The 13925-nt window shown below is 50.9% G+C and overlaps 2 long non-coding RNA genes across 4 annotated transcripts in view; one reads left to right on the forward strand and one right to left on the reverse strand.

The window, feature by feature from the left end:
* Nucleotides 1-3355: 3355 nt before the first annotated feature.
* Nucleotides 3356-5888, reverse strand: LOC109492442. Its single transcript, XR_002736636.2, has 4 exons — nt 5816-5888; nt 5071-5154; nt 4613-4779; nt 3356-4099 (listed from the first exon to the last, which is right to left on the reverse strand). It is a non-coding gene; the product is annotated as an uncharacterized LOC109492442 (long non-coding RNA).
* LOC102901323 overlaps nt 5252-13925 on the forward strand; it is an 85410-nt gene continuing 76736 nt past the window's right edge. Inside the window, exons 1-4 of one of the 3 annotated variants that reach the window (XR_002736779.2) lie at nt 5585-6550; nt 7500-7629; nt 7727-7920; nt 8033-8305. This is a non-coding gene — a long non-coding RNA (uncharacterized LOC102901323). Of the gene's footprint in view, nt 6551-7499; nt 7630-7726; nt 7921-8032; nt 8306-10436; nt 10493-13925 lie in introns of those variants that run through there. The other 2 variants (XR_006586929.1, XR_002146306.3) reach the window with 2 other exon arrangements.

Genomic DNA, 13925 nt, shown 5'->3' on the forward strand with positions numbered 1-13925 from the left:
TCTTGGGCAATTCTTCCCACCCTGCTCAAAAACAGGTGTGATTTATTGCTTTAGGTGAAGTGCTTCTGTCACGGTACCTGTAGGTGAAGCTCCAATATGCATTCATTTCTTCTTTCACAGCGACAGGATTTTCACCAGGATTGTCCAGGATCGAGACTCCATTTTTATCTATCTATCTATCTATTCATTTATTTGTGACCAGCAGTGGAGGGGCAGAGAGAGAGGGGGGCAGAAGATCTGAAGCAGGCTCTGTGCTGACAGCAGAGAGCCCGAGGTGGGGCTCAAACCCATGAACCGTGAGATCACGCCCTGACCCGAAATCAGATGTTTAACTGACGGCGCCAGCCGGGCGCCCCTCGAGTTTCATTTAGATTCCTTTGGCCCTGGGTGTGGACATACTAAGGTGTGGCCAAAGGGCTGTGCAACGTCGAGGTCACATCCTTAAAGGGAAGGAGAGTGATTTCCTTCTACCCCTTCCTCCATCCTGCTGCCTAGACTATGGAGGGGGTGGAGCAGGCCAGCTGGGAGAACGCCAGGAAGGACACCACCTTAAGGATGACCGAGCGACTGGAAAGGAGAAACCTGGTCTTAGACACAGGAGGCTGCCGTACAAGCCTTGGGCTCTCACATGTGCAAACTATTACAGGAGAGAGAAATCCATGTCTGCTTTAAGTCCCGATTGTTTTTGGTCTCTGTTAGAACGCTTGAAATGTATCCCAATGAAAACAGCCACCAGCGAGGCCCCGTTGCCCCCACGCTCTGCCTCAGAGCTCAGTCAACTCCTAAGATCCGGCTGATTTGAAGGCAGGATTTGGATGCTAACAACAGTGGCGGCTGGGGGAGCTTTGATAGGAAGTCCCCCCGTGTTAGTTAGAAATACAGAGGCTCAAAGTCTCCACATCGTCTTTACTTCTCCTTCTGTCTTCTGTAGTCACCCGGACCCCGAATCTTTCCTCTTCTGATGTCACTCTTACGCTCCCCGCTCCTCCCTGTCTCCAGTTCTCCAGGGCTTTGGGTTTGGGTGACATTAGCGGCTTCCTAGAATTTTTCTCTTTCTTCTTTCTGTGTTCCCTCTCCTTTCTCTCTATTTTTTTAAAAAAATTTTTTTTCAACGTTTATTTATTTTTGGGACAGAGAGAGACAGAGCATGAACGGGGGAGGGGCAGAGAGAGAGGGAGACACAGAATCGGAAACAGGCTCCAGGCTCTGAGCCATCAGCCCAGAGCCCGACGCGGGGCTCGAACTCACGGACCGCGAGATCGTGACCTGGCTGAAGTCGGACGCTTAACCGACTGCGCCACCCAGGCGCCCCTCTCTCTCTCTATTTTTAAAATGTGTATTTATTTATTTTAAGAGAGAGAGAGAGATGGAGAGAGATCAGGGGAGGGGCAGAGAGAGAGAGAGAGAGAGAGTGAGAGAATCCCAAGCAGGCTCCACGCTGTCAGCACAGAGGCCGACGTCCCCTTTCTATATTTTGATACTAGATTAATCTTTGTAAAATACTTGTTCCAGTATTTTGATTTCCCTCCATAGATGTCTAATGACCCCTATATTATTTATAAGCTTCTCTGACCTCATCTGCCATCTGCCTTAAGTGAACTTTCCTCACCTACTGGGTTAGTGACCACGGTCCTCAGAAACCTGTTTGCTCCGTTTCTTCATGACTTTGCTCATAGGGCCTCCTGACTGTGGTGCCTTTTTGTTTTCTCCAAAGTTGGCTCAGTCCCCACAGGGAGGAGGCCAAGCCCTGCTCCCTCTGACCTCTGCTTTGTCTGAAGTTCCCATTCCACCTGCAGCTGGTCGTTTAATTATTCTTGGTATGATGTGTCTCTTGCGAATTCCCCTAGTTCTCAGAGCTGTCAGAACTTTGGGGTTGCCGATGATTCAGAGGTTTTTTTACTCCAGCTAGATTATAAACTCAAACAGTCTTAATCCGACCCCCTTTCTTCCAAGGGGCCCTCCCCCCACCACCGCTTTGATCGTATTAGAATAAAACGCAAGGTGAAAGTCCACTGGGGGCAATCGAGTTGCCACAGCACTTATTCACTCTGAATGTTTTACGCCTTCACTTTCAGGCCATCTTAGGGCCCCCCCTGTGCCCTTTGAAGTAAATCACAACCCTCGCTTCCTGTTTGGAGTTTGGAGGAAAACAGTGCCGTGACGGCTCCCCGTACATGAAGTGAGTAGGAGAGCACCCCGGCCAAGATCACAGGCTCCTGAGTTTCGCCCTTGAGTTGAATCAACAGATGACGGTCTATCCCTGGTCTCCCTGTGTCAGAAACGGAATCCCTCTGTCAGAAGCAGCAGGACAGGAAAGGCCACAGAGGCAACCTGGGCGATTTAACCGTGTAAGGGTGGCTTTCTTTCTCTAGAAGAGCCTGGCTAAACTCAGGGACGACTTCTAATTCCAACACAGTGGCAACACAGTGGGAGCATAATAAATGCTTACTGGCTGTCTGCCCACTGAAAGAATGGCTCCCGGTACCCTTAGCGGTGGGCTGGAGCTCTGATCTCAGGGACGAAATCACCCAGAACTTTCTCTTTTCCTTGTCCTATTTGCTTCCTGAAGCCTTTCTCCAATTTCTAGCCAGCCTGGCTTTCATTTCCTGCCTCCTTTCTGCTTCTACCTGCTTTGTGTTTCGTGTGCTTGACTATAGCTACCATTTGGAGAGCAAGCTACTGCGGTACCCTCAAAAATAATAAGGCTTTCCAGTGTGCTGTGGTTTTTATTATTATTATTATTATTATTATTATTATTATTATTTTGCAAGAGGCAGTAGACTTCAAAGGTTTGGGCTAGCATTTAAAAGCAGGGTAGGGGCGCCTGGGTGGCTCAGTCGGTTAAGCGTCCAACTTTGGCTCAGGTCATGATCTCACAGTCTGTGAGTTCGAGCCCCGTGTCCGGCTCTGTGCTGACAGCTCGGAGCCTGGAGCCTGCTTCGGATTCTGTGTCTCCCCCTCTCTCTGCCCCTCCCCTGCTCGTGCTCTGTCTCTCTCTGTCTCAAAAATAAATAAGAACATTAAAAAGGTTTTTTTTAAATAATAAAAAAAAAATAAAAGTGGGGTGGAAATAATGGGCATTCAGATGCCTCGGGCAACTGGAAAACACCTCTAGCCTAGCAAGATGTAAGTGGTGTGGTAGAATGTGTTTAGAAAATGAACTTAGGGTGGCGGCTGGGTGGCTCAGTTGTGAGTTCGAGCCCCGCGTCGGGCTCTGTGCTGACAGCTCGGAGCCTGGAGCCTGCTTTGGAGTCTGTGTCTCCCTCTCCCTCTGCCCCTCCTCCATTCTCACTCTGTCTCTCTGTCTCAAAAATAAATAAAAACATTAAAAAAGGAAAAAGAAAATGAACTTAGGTATCTTAGTAATTTCGCATTTATTTTGTTGGTGGGAGCAGGTGTTTGCTTTGCAGCTTCGCAATAATACCAGGTAAGGGTGAGTCATAACATCAATAAGGTTTTTTGTTTTTGTTTTTGTTTTTCTAACATTGGCAATGTTTTTCAGACAAGGGAGCTTCCAAGTCAGCGAAAAGAAAGTCACTGCTCTGCTGTTTATCTGATTGAGCAGAGGGCCTGAGAGCCCCAGGAGCTGGGAGGGAGTACGGTTTGGAGCAGGTTGGGGGGGATGGGGAACTGTAGGACCCACTGTGGGGACAGGAGAGCAGCGTGCGGGGCCCCGGAAGCCCTTGACTGGTCAAAGTGCCTGCGGGGCTGTCGCTGTGATTTAAAGCTCTGAGAATATAAATTAGCAGGAGGTAGGTGGAGGGTGGATGGTGTCATTCTGGCCCCGAAAGGCCTTCATAAATCAGTGACAGCGGAGCCCCAGCCAACTCCCTTCCAGCTGGTTGCCGGAGGCCCTCCTTCCCAGTCTGCTCAGACAAGTGGAAAGAAGGGATTCCTGAGTGGGTGGGATGCCGCAGCGTGGCCCGCCCTGCCCCTACCTGGGGGATCCGAGCGCCTGGGTTTTCTCTGGCGCTGTAGGCTTTGACGTCGAAACCTCAGAATCCTTGCTCCAGCAGCCGGATTCAGATGCCGGCCTTGGGAGGGATTTGCCTTTGACAGTGGTGGCGATGACGGAGTCTTTAATGAAACAAATTCTGCCCTGTTGGAGAAACACAACGGAGCTCTCTCCCAATGGTGGACAAGAATGGTCTGTTCCTGCCTTTGAGCCTTTGTGCTTTGTTAACAGAACGTCCCTGGCACATCTGTGCTCCAGCGTGCTGCTGCTAAAAGCTTAGCTCTGTCCTTGCACAATACTGGGGGACGCTGTCAGAAGGTCAGCTTAAGTCCCTCATCTAAAGGCGGAGGGAAGCACTAAAACCCTGCCAAGATCCCGGGGACGTTTCCAGTTTTAAGGTTTAAACTCATTCCCCGCAGCCGGCCTCCCACTTCCACGCCAGCCCACCAACTCCTCCCTGTCGCGAGGGTAGAGTTCTGGGGGTCCAGGGTGTCTTGGCCGCCCGTCTGTAAAGCAAGAGCACCCAGCCAGGGACACCAGGTGCCACGTTCTTTCTCTTTAGTCTCAGTTCTGAGCCTACAGCAGGCTTAGCATTTTATGGAAGAACCAAGTATCACACTGAGGTCAGCTGTAGTCACCTCTGCCCCCTGCACTCACTTCCCTCTCCTGGTAAGCAAGTAGGGCGCGACGTCATCTCTTTAGTAGAAAACGGAGCGGGGGAAACACGACCTCTAAGCGGCTCGTAAGAACTGGGGAATAAGATTCAGATGTCTGTCTGCACCTCGGCCAATGTGCCTTCTTTTCTTCCCGGGAATGCCAAATCCCTGTAACGAGCCATGAGCCGTAACTTACTATATTGCCGTTGCCCTGGGCTAGGGTTCCCGGCACCTAGGCTTGCCCCCTTTGTCTCTGTGGGCTGCTCCGCTCAGGGGGTGAGGTGATCTTTTCAGGGTGCCGGGGCAGAGTGTCTATTTCTGGGAGGGGAAGTGTATGGGGCTCCCCCTTCACTGTGGCCAACGTGAACCACCTTAACTTTTGGACTCACAAATGCTCTGTTGTTTGTTTGCTTGTTACCAGGGATATAAGAATAAAGGAGCAACAGACAGACCGAATACCTGGAGACACTGTTTCTGTACACACAGGAGGGCAGAATTTACTTGTTCCTGAAGCATAAAATCTGTCTCCCACAGGGCTTTTGCCTTAAAAAAAAAAAAAAAAAAAAAAGTTTATTTTGAGAGAGCGAGCAAGTGCGAGCTGGGGAGGGGTCGAGGGAGAGGGAGAATCCCAAACAGGCTCTTCGCTGTCAGCACAAAGCCGATCGCGGGCCCCGATCCAATGAACTGTGAGCTCGCGACCTGGGCAGAAATCGAGAATTGGACGCTTCACCAACTAGGCCGGCCAGGCACCTGGGGCTTTTGCTTTATGTATCTGCCCTTGCTCTGCTACTTTCTGGCTGTGTGACCTTGTACGGATTACTTTGCGTCTCTGTGCCCCATTTTCCACATCCGATAAAATTAATCATACTATTATCTCATAGGATTGCTGTGAAGACTAAACGAGATAACAACGGGAAAGCTCTTAGAACAGTGGTGGGCACCCAGTAAGGGCTCAAACATGTAAACATTTGCCGTAGGTCTATGTATGGCTCTTGTGATTTTTCTTTGAGTCAAGCAGCAGCTCTCCTTTCTCGTCTTTTCTTTGTGTTTGGATTCAGGCCGTGCGAGCGCAATCTGCCTGCCTTGGAGGTCCCTCCATCCGAAAGACCATTTCCATTTCCGGGACGACCCTCTCAGGATTCCTCTGGGAACCCAGCCGCGGGGCACCGCTCCCCGCTTTCCTCTGGGCTCCAGAATGACCCACGCCAAGCACAGAGCAGTCCCCAGCATGGCTGCCGCGTTCCGGTTTCTTTGTCAATGTGAAGCGTCCTCGTTGCCGGTCGCGTTGCCATGCCAACGCCCTTTCTGTGCTCTCGGAGTGGCCAGCAGGGGGAGCTACGCGGCCGTTGCCGAACCCCAGGCGGGGCTTTGTGACCGGCCAGGGCTTCTCCGGAGGAGTCCTAAGGACAGTACCTGTGGATCTTAACGTTAGGGAAGATAGAAACCGTCCTGGGCATGGCATGGAGATTCACTGGGTACTTCTGCAGATAGAACCTTAGGAGACAGAAAGCTGGATGTTCTAGCTGTCGAGAGCTTTGCCGTCAGACATCCCTCTGATGAGATTTCTTAGCTACCTTACCTCCAGCGAGTGGCTTAAACTCTTCCAGGCACGGTTTCTTCATACAAAAAACTGGAGAATCCAGGCTGCCCTCAGGGGGATGCTGGAAGAGTCTCTGTGTGGCTAATAGAGATCTCAGCCACGGAGGCATTCGGGGAATGCTAGGTATCATTGCTCAGTGAAGGCTGAGCCAATTTCGAAGCACCCCGACCAGAATTCTCTCTCTCGGCTCTTTTCTCTCTCCTGGCCCGATGGCCTCCTTTTCTCTCCCTTCAGCTCTGCATTCTCTCCCTGCCCTTCCTGCCTGTCGCTGAGGCCTGGAACCCACGCTGTGGACCTCATCCTGGGCGGCGTCTATCCTCCCCGTTCCTGGATACCTGGGTAGGTGTGAGCAGGGCTACTCCAGGGTCTGGGAGCCTGGTGGTAGTGGTGGTGGCTGTGATGATGGGCACGCGAGGATGTCGGGTTTCTAAGGGTCCAGCCCTCAGCTTCACTTTTTTTTTTTTTTAATTTTTTTTTTCAACGTTTATTTATTTTTGGGACAGAGAGAGACAGAGCATGAACGGGGGAGGGGCAGAGAGAGAGGGAGACACAGAATCCGAAACAGGCTCCAGGCTCTGAGCCATCAGCCCAGAGCTGGACGCGGGGCTCGAACTCACGGACCTCGAGATCCTGACCTGGCTGAAGTCGGACACTTAACCGACTGCGCCACCCAGGCGCCCCTTCACTTTTTTTTTAAATTAAATATAATTTATTGTCAAATTGGTTTCCATTTCAACACCCAGTGCTCATCCCCACAGGTGCCCTCCTCAATGGCCGTCACCCACTTTCCCCTCTCCCCCACCCCCCATCCACCCTCAGCTTGTTCTCGGTATTTAAGAGTCTGTTATGGTTTGCCTCCTTCCCTCTCTCTAACTTTTTTCCCCCTTGCCCCTCCCCCCCGGTCTTCTGTGAAGTTTCTCAGGATCCGCATATGAGTGAAAACATATGGTATCTGTCTTTCTCTGCCTGACTTATTTCATTTAGCATAACCCTCTCCAGTTCCATCCACGTTGCCACAAAAGGCCATATTTCATTCTTTCTCGTTGCCAAGTAGTATTCCACTGTGTATATAAACCACAATTTCTGTATCCATTCATCAGTTGATGGACATTTAGGTTCTTTCCATAATTTGGCTATTGTTGAGAGTGCTGCTATAAACATTGGGGTACAAGTGCCCCTATGCATCAGTACTCCTGTATCCCTTGGGTAAATTCCTAGCAGTGCTGTTGCTGGGTCATAGGCTAGCTCTATTTTTAATGTTTTGAGGAGCCTCCACACTGTTTTCCAGAGCGGCTGCACCAGTTTGCATTCCCACCAACAGCGCAAGAGGGTTCCCGTGTCTCCGCATCCTCGCCAGCATCTAGCGTCTCCTGATTTGTTCATTTCACAGCCTCAGCTCCACTTGGGCACCTGTTCAGGTCTGGGTTGACCCGGGGAGTTTGGGTCGGGGCACATGTGGAAGTCTCCATGCATTCTGTCCTCCGAATCTCAAACGAGGCACCCTTTGTTCTGCAGCTGGAGGGCCGGTCTCAATGCTCTCTGTCCTCAGGGATAGGTTTCCTTTGTTTCCATTTGAAACGCCGCGTCTCTTAGTGGACGGATAAAAGCCCTGTGCGTGGAATGACTAACTTGTTTTGGCCCTGGAAGTCCTGTGTCCCTGCAAAACTGTCAGTCCCAGGTGGGGCCGGCCACCCCGTGGGACAGAGCATGTGAGTGGTCTCAGGTGGGGTAGCCCTGCAAGAGAGCTCTGTGGCCCTAAGAGTCCCAGGGAAGACAGTTTCGCTCAAGAAAAAAAAATGTGCCGTTTCCTCCCACCACCAGAATCGATGTTGGCCGCACGCAGGAATTTCTCGCAGCACCTGATGAATGGGGGATGCGGGCCAAGCTGCTGTCTTCCAGAATTTGGCAGTGGGAGGGGTCAAAGGCGGACCTCAATCCAAAAGAAGACACCTTGAGGGGCGCCTGGGTGGCTCAGTCAGCTGAGCGTCCGACTTCGGCTCAGGTCATGATCTCGCACTTCGTGAGTTCGAGCCCCGCATCGGGCTCCGGGCTGACGGCTCGGAGCCTGGAGCCTGCTTTGGAGTCTGTGTCTCTCTCGCTCTCTGCCCCTCCCCCGCTCATGCTCTGTCTCTCTCTGTCGCTCAAAAACGAATAAACGTTAAAAAAAAATTTGTTTTTTCCAAAAGAGGACACCTTGGAATGGCCACCTGCCTCTGTCCAGCAGCCCCTTGTCCAGGAGCCCTCAGGAGCGGGGCACTGGAGCCCTGGCCCCGGGACCCCCGAGGCAAGGCTGCAGCAAGCCCTTCTGGAGAGCGACTCCCGGACCTTTGCCTCTAATTGGCCCCCATTTCTGCACACAGCCATTTCCTCTGCCCGCGGCACAACTCATAAAAAGCCAGGCTTTCTTCCATACCTTTGAAAAGTTCAAAGGAGCCCATATCCTAGGGAGATCTGGCAGCAAAGGCACCTGGATCTGAGGGGACTGAGGGCTCTGGGCCGCCCCCCCCCCCCCCCCCCCCGCCTTTTACTGCTTGTCAGTGTCAGTGTCCCAGGCTCCAGGGGAAGGGAGGCCCAAACCCACCACGGCCAGCTCTGCTCTGTTTTATGGGATCAGGCTGTGCTCTTTAACCCTGCCCTGCATTTTGCAGCGGGAGCCCTCATGGCCGCGGAGCAGGTCAGGGAACAGATGTCAAGCCCATCCTAGAGCAAGCGCGTGATAAAGCCAGACTCACTGCTGGTGAGTCGGTCAGCCCTGCTCCGTTCAGAGGCCGCCTCCACGGCTTTGCTCCCATGATGCTTCTGCTCTTTTGTGGGGACCCTTTGTTGCAGTTGGGGGGTGGAGCACGGGCGAGCTTATCTGAGCCCAAGGTGCGGTTGTGTTCAGATTAGCATAGGGTTTGCAGGCTCTCAGGCATAGCTTTTTGGCATTAACTGAACTTGGTTCTTCCCCAGTATCCAAATTGGTGATTTTTATGCGGCACCCTCTTAGACACTTACCCTCAACTTGAGACCAACGGTTTCGAGGGGAAAATGAAACGGCTTTGTGCTCTCTATCCCGACTGGCGTCCCTTACGAGGTGTTCAAGAAATGCTTGCTAATTGCACGAATCAAGGCGGCTTATGGAACAGGAAACTGGGATCTTGAAGGGGAGCCTGGTTTTGTTACTTACAGGTGTCTAGACAGAGGATGGGGCTAGATCGGAAGGGGAAAATTTTTATCTACTTTCCTCCCCGCAATGATCTTCGCTCTTTGACTACCCATCAAACCCACTGGTGGAGGAATATGGTGCACTTATTCAGTTGCACTCCCGTGTACGGCAGAAGGCTCGCCAGAACCTTCTGCGTGCCCTGCACCCTACCTTTTGTCCCTCAAGATGCCAATCACCTCAGGTTGGCTCAGTTTGCCGGAGATCCAGAACCCAGGCCCTCTGGGTTTTCCTTTCCTCCGGTGTTTGACTGAACCCCTCCTGGAGCCCCAGTGGGCAAGTGCGTGGCATCTGTGTCCACATAATTCGTGGCACCTTGGGCTGGAATGTCTGCCTGTTGTGCCACATCTAGATCGTTTAGGGTGAGGGTGAGAGTTGAGCCCTCCCTTTTCCCCAACACACACACGTACACACACACACACACGTGAAGACACAAACATCCACCTACTCCCACCTCCCCCCACCGCCTCCCCCGGGTTGAGTCGGGCTAAGAGAGAAGACAGGACATTTTTATCTGTATTTAATCACCACATTCTCTCCCACAATTACTCTGTGGGATTCTTCTCATGTATGTGGACCAACTGCTCCACGTTGAAAGAGTTTGAGGCAGCAATACCTCTGACGGCTTTCGTAAGTTATTTGTTTGCGTCTCAGACTCCTCTCCTAAATCCTGCTAGGGCACACGTCCCCCCACCTCCACCCAGGTTATGAATGTCATTGCTGAGCTCTGCGTAACGAGGTTTGAGTTCAGTTTGTCTGGCAACACTTCTGGATGTAATCTGTTCCGTGCAATGAGTCACCAAGGTCAGCATCTCCCCGCGAGGGAGGTTTCTGTGTGGGTCTGGCTTGTTCTCCTGACCAGCCTCTATCTCTGAGTGCTGTGAGCTTGGAATTACTGTGACACCTGCCCCTTGGCCTTCCAGCTACTTGGACATACTATGGCCTGTCTATCAGGACTCGTTTTGAAAAGCGAGTGGGATATTATAGTAAAACGTCTGATACAGCTTTTCTCACCCGCAGCTGTGACCCACTGGTGACATAAATTTGATGGGTTGTGACCAGCGTTAAAAAAATAAGTAAGTAAAAAATAGAACATATAGTGGTTTTTCTTTGTGCTGATGAAAATGCTAGACGTTCCAAGATTAGTTTGTGGGGGGACTGCCCAGCTCGGGAAATATACTAAGACCTCTTGAGGTGTATACTTGAAATGGGTGAATATATATATGTTATATATATATATATATATATAACATATATATATAGCAATAAAACGATTTATAAAAAAAATTAGGAACCCTGAAAAAAATCCATCAAGCTGTATGTTTGAAATCTGTGCGCTCTATTGTGGTATGCTAGAGCTCAATTAAAAATTAAATATAAACAATGGCATACAAAAGATCAGAGTACCTCACATGTAGAAGGGCAAGCATGAGTTTTATGAAATACATGTGTCAATGTGTGTGTGTTTGTGCACTCGTGCGTGCATTGGGCTACGGTAAAAGCCTTCTTCCTGTGGATCGTTGCGTAAAACGTTTAAAGCCTAAATGTGTGGCATAGATCGGTCCAGTGAAAGTAGGCATTTAACAATGGTTATGTATCCCCTTCCTTCTTTTCTAGAAACCCAAATTGTGCCCATGTTCAGTCACGGACCTCAGAGTGTGACCTGTTTCTGCCCCAGAGAGCAGAAATTCTGCCTAGCTAGAGAAGCCCCCCTCTTCCGGGCGCACACGCGCGCGCGCACACACACACACACACACACACACACACACACACACAATTAAGTCAAGCTGTCTTTTCCAGTTAAATAAACATCACACTCCTGGAAGGAAGAACAAATAGCTGGTCTCTCCCCAAAGAAAATGTGCCTCTGGGCTTCTGGTTTGGAAGGTTTTGTAATGTTTACTTTTCAGTGTTCTCTACTTGACTCTTTCTCTCTTTCATTTGGTTTTCAATACCGCGCGGTTTAAATGAGCTGTCTTAGCGCTGTGACCCCCCGTGGGGGGTTGCTCTGACAGGCACGTGGCTCCCCCCCCCCCCCCCCCCCCCCCCGCCCCTTCCTCCCTCAGAAGTGTGAGTGGTGGAGCTTTGTATCCGGAACCTGGAGATACAGAAGCATGGCTGTTGTGTGGGCGGGCGCGGGGCGGGGGGTCTCAGCCACTGCCGCCACCAAGACACGTGTGGACTGCTGTGCCACCCGGGTAAATCGACTAGGTCGTCCAGTCCCCGGTGACCTCATGAAGAGGACCAATTTGCAGGTAGCCCTCTGTTGACTCTGTTTCACCGAGGATGGAAAGAGAGGGTTTCTGTTGCCTTTGGACAATTCTGTTTCCTTTGGTGGGTTGCTCGCGTGACACCTTCCATGACCACTGAGGGGGCTGACACAGATGGGCTGGATGGAGAGACCAAGTTGGGAATGACAGGATGGCAGCTTCTGTTGGCACATTGGCGGTGGGGGGGGGGGGGCACCGAAATCTGGGAAATCAGGGAATTATTAGAATTTACTCTGGTTTTGGGGCGCCTGGGTGGCGCAGTCGGTTAGGCGTCCGACTTCAGCCAGGTCACGATCTCGCGGTCCGTGAGTTCGAGCCCCGCGTCGGGCTCTGGGCTGATGGCTTGGAGCCTGGAGCCTGCTTCCGATTCTGTGTCTCCCTCTCTCTCTGCCCCTCCCCCATTCATGCTCTGTCTCTGTCTCAAAAATAAATAAACGTTGAAAAAAAATTAAAAAAAAAAAAGAATTTACTCTGGTTTTGTGAGGCCTGGCTTCAAATTCCATGTCACGTTATAGAGCAAGATGACTACTGATTTGTGGTCAATTTACAACTGGCTCGGGAGAGAGGGTTAGCATCTGTAATTAGCTATGACGAGAAGGCCACGTCAACTCTTTCAGGCGCTTGGGATGCCTGAGTGCCCAGAGCCAGGGTGGATATTTTTATTATTTTTACTTCTCTTCTGGTTGTCTTTTGTTTCCCACCAAGTAGATGATCTATGGTGGGTGGTGGATGGTCAGGGGACGACAGTGGTGGACGTTAATGGCCGGATCCCAGACCTTGAGGTCCGCCTACCCACTGAGAATCCCGGCCTTGCCACTCACTTGCAGCATATCTTTGTGCTTCGGTTGCTGCCTCAGCAAAATAATAGCACCTCATTCATGGGATTTTATTTTTGTGGTAAAAGATATATATATATATATATATATATATATATATATATATATATATAATTTACCCTCTTAATTATTATTATTAAAATTTTTTTAACATTTATTTATTTTTGAGAGAGAAAGCACGAGTGGGGGAGGGGCAGAGAGAGACACACACACAGAATCCGAAGCAGGCTCCAGGCTCTGAACTGTCAGCACGGAGCCCGAGGCGGGGCTTGAACCCACAAACCGTGAGATCACGACCTGAGCTGACGTCAGACACTCAACGGACTGAGCCACCCCGGCGCCCCGATTGTTATTTTTAAACGTTTATTTGTTTCTGAGGGCGGGGAGGGGCAGAGAGAGAGAGGGTGACCGAGGATCTAACGCGGGCTCTGCGCCGACAGCAGAGGGCCCCGTCACGAACCCTGAGCTCGAGACTTGAGCTGAAGGTGGAAGTTTGACCAACCGAGACACCCAGGCGCCCCATCATCTTAATGATTTTTAAGCGTCCTGTTAAATACACTCACACTTGTGCTACCTTCCCTACCGTCCACTTCTAGAACTCTTTTCATCTTGCAAAACTGAGACCCTGTCCCCCTGAAACAACAACTCCCCCTTCCTCCCGCCCCCCCCCCCGGACCCTGGAAACCACTGTCCTACTTTCGGTCTCTATGCATTTGACAACTCTGGGTACCTCATACGAGTGGAATCATGCACTCATTTGCGTTTTGGGGACTGTCTTGCTTTACGTCGCCGAGCGTCCTCGAGGTTCATCCGGGTCCGCAGCGTGCGTCGGGGTTTCCTTCCTTTTCAAGGCTGAACAGGATCCCACCGCGTGCACGTGTTTCGCTTATCCATTCAGCCATCGATGGGGACACGACTGGGTTGTTCCCACCTTTTGGGTATAGTGAGCGATGCTGCTATAAACATGGGGGGACAAATAGCTGTTAAAGTCTCTGCGTTCCGTTCACGTGGGTGTATACCCAGGATTCGAATTCCTAGGTGGCATGGTAATTCTATTTTTAATTTTTCTGAGAAATCCTTACACTCTTTTCCACAGCAGCTGCACCATTTTACCTTCCTAGCAGCCACGTACACGTGTTCCGGGGCCGCATCCTCCGCCACACTTGTTATTTTCTGTTAAAGATGCTCTTTGCTTATAACAGCCTTCCGGGATTTTGTTTCTGAGAGTTAGATGGCAGAACGCATGGAAAGCGCTTAGCAGCGTGCTTGGCTTGGTAAGTGATGTCTGCCTGTGGTACTTCAGGTTTTACCTCTCTTTCTGTGGAAGTAGAGTAAGTGACAACTGTCACGGAAGCCACCTGCATGCCTATTTGTCACCTCACAGATCGTTGGCCCCCAAAGGC

Source organism: Felis catus, chromosome D2 (genome assembly GCF_018350175.1).
Source record: "Felis catus isolate Fca126 chromosome D2, F.catus_Fca126_mat1.0, whole genome shotgun sequence".
Taxonomy (NCBI): domain Eukaryota; kingdom Metazoa; phylum Chordata; class Mammalia; order Carnivora; family Felidae; genus Felis; species Felis catus.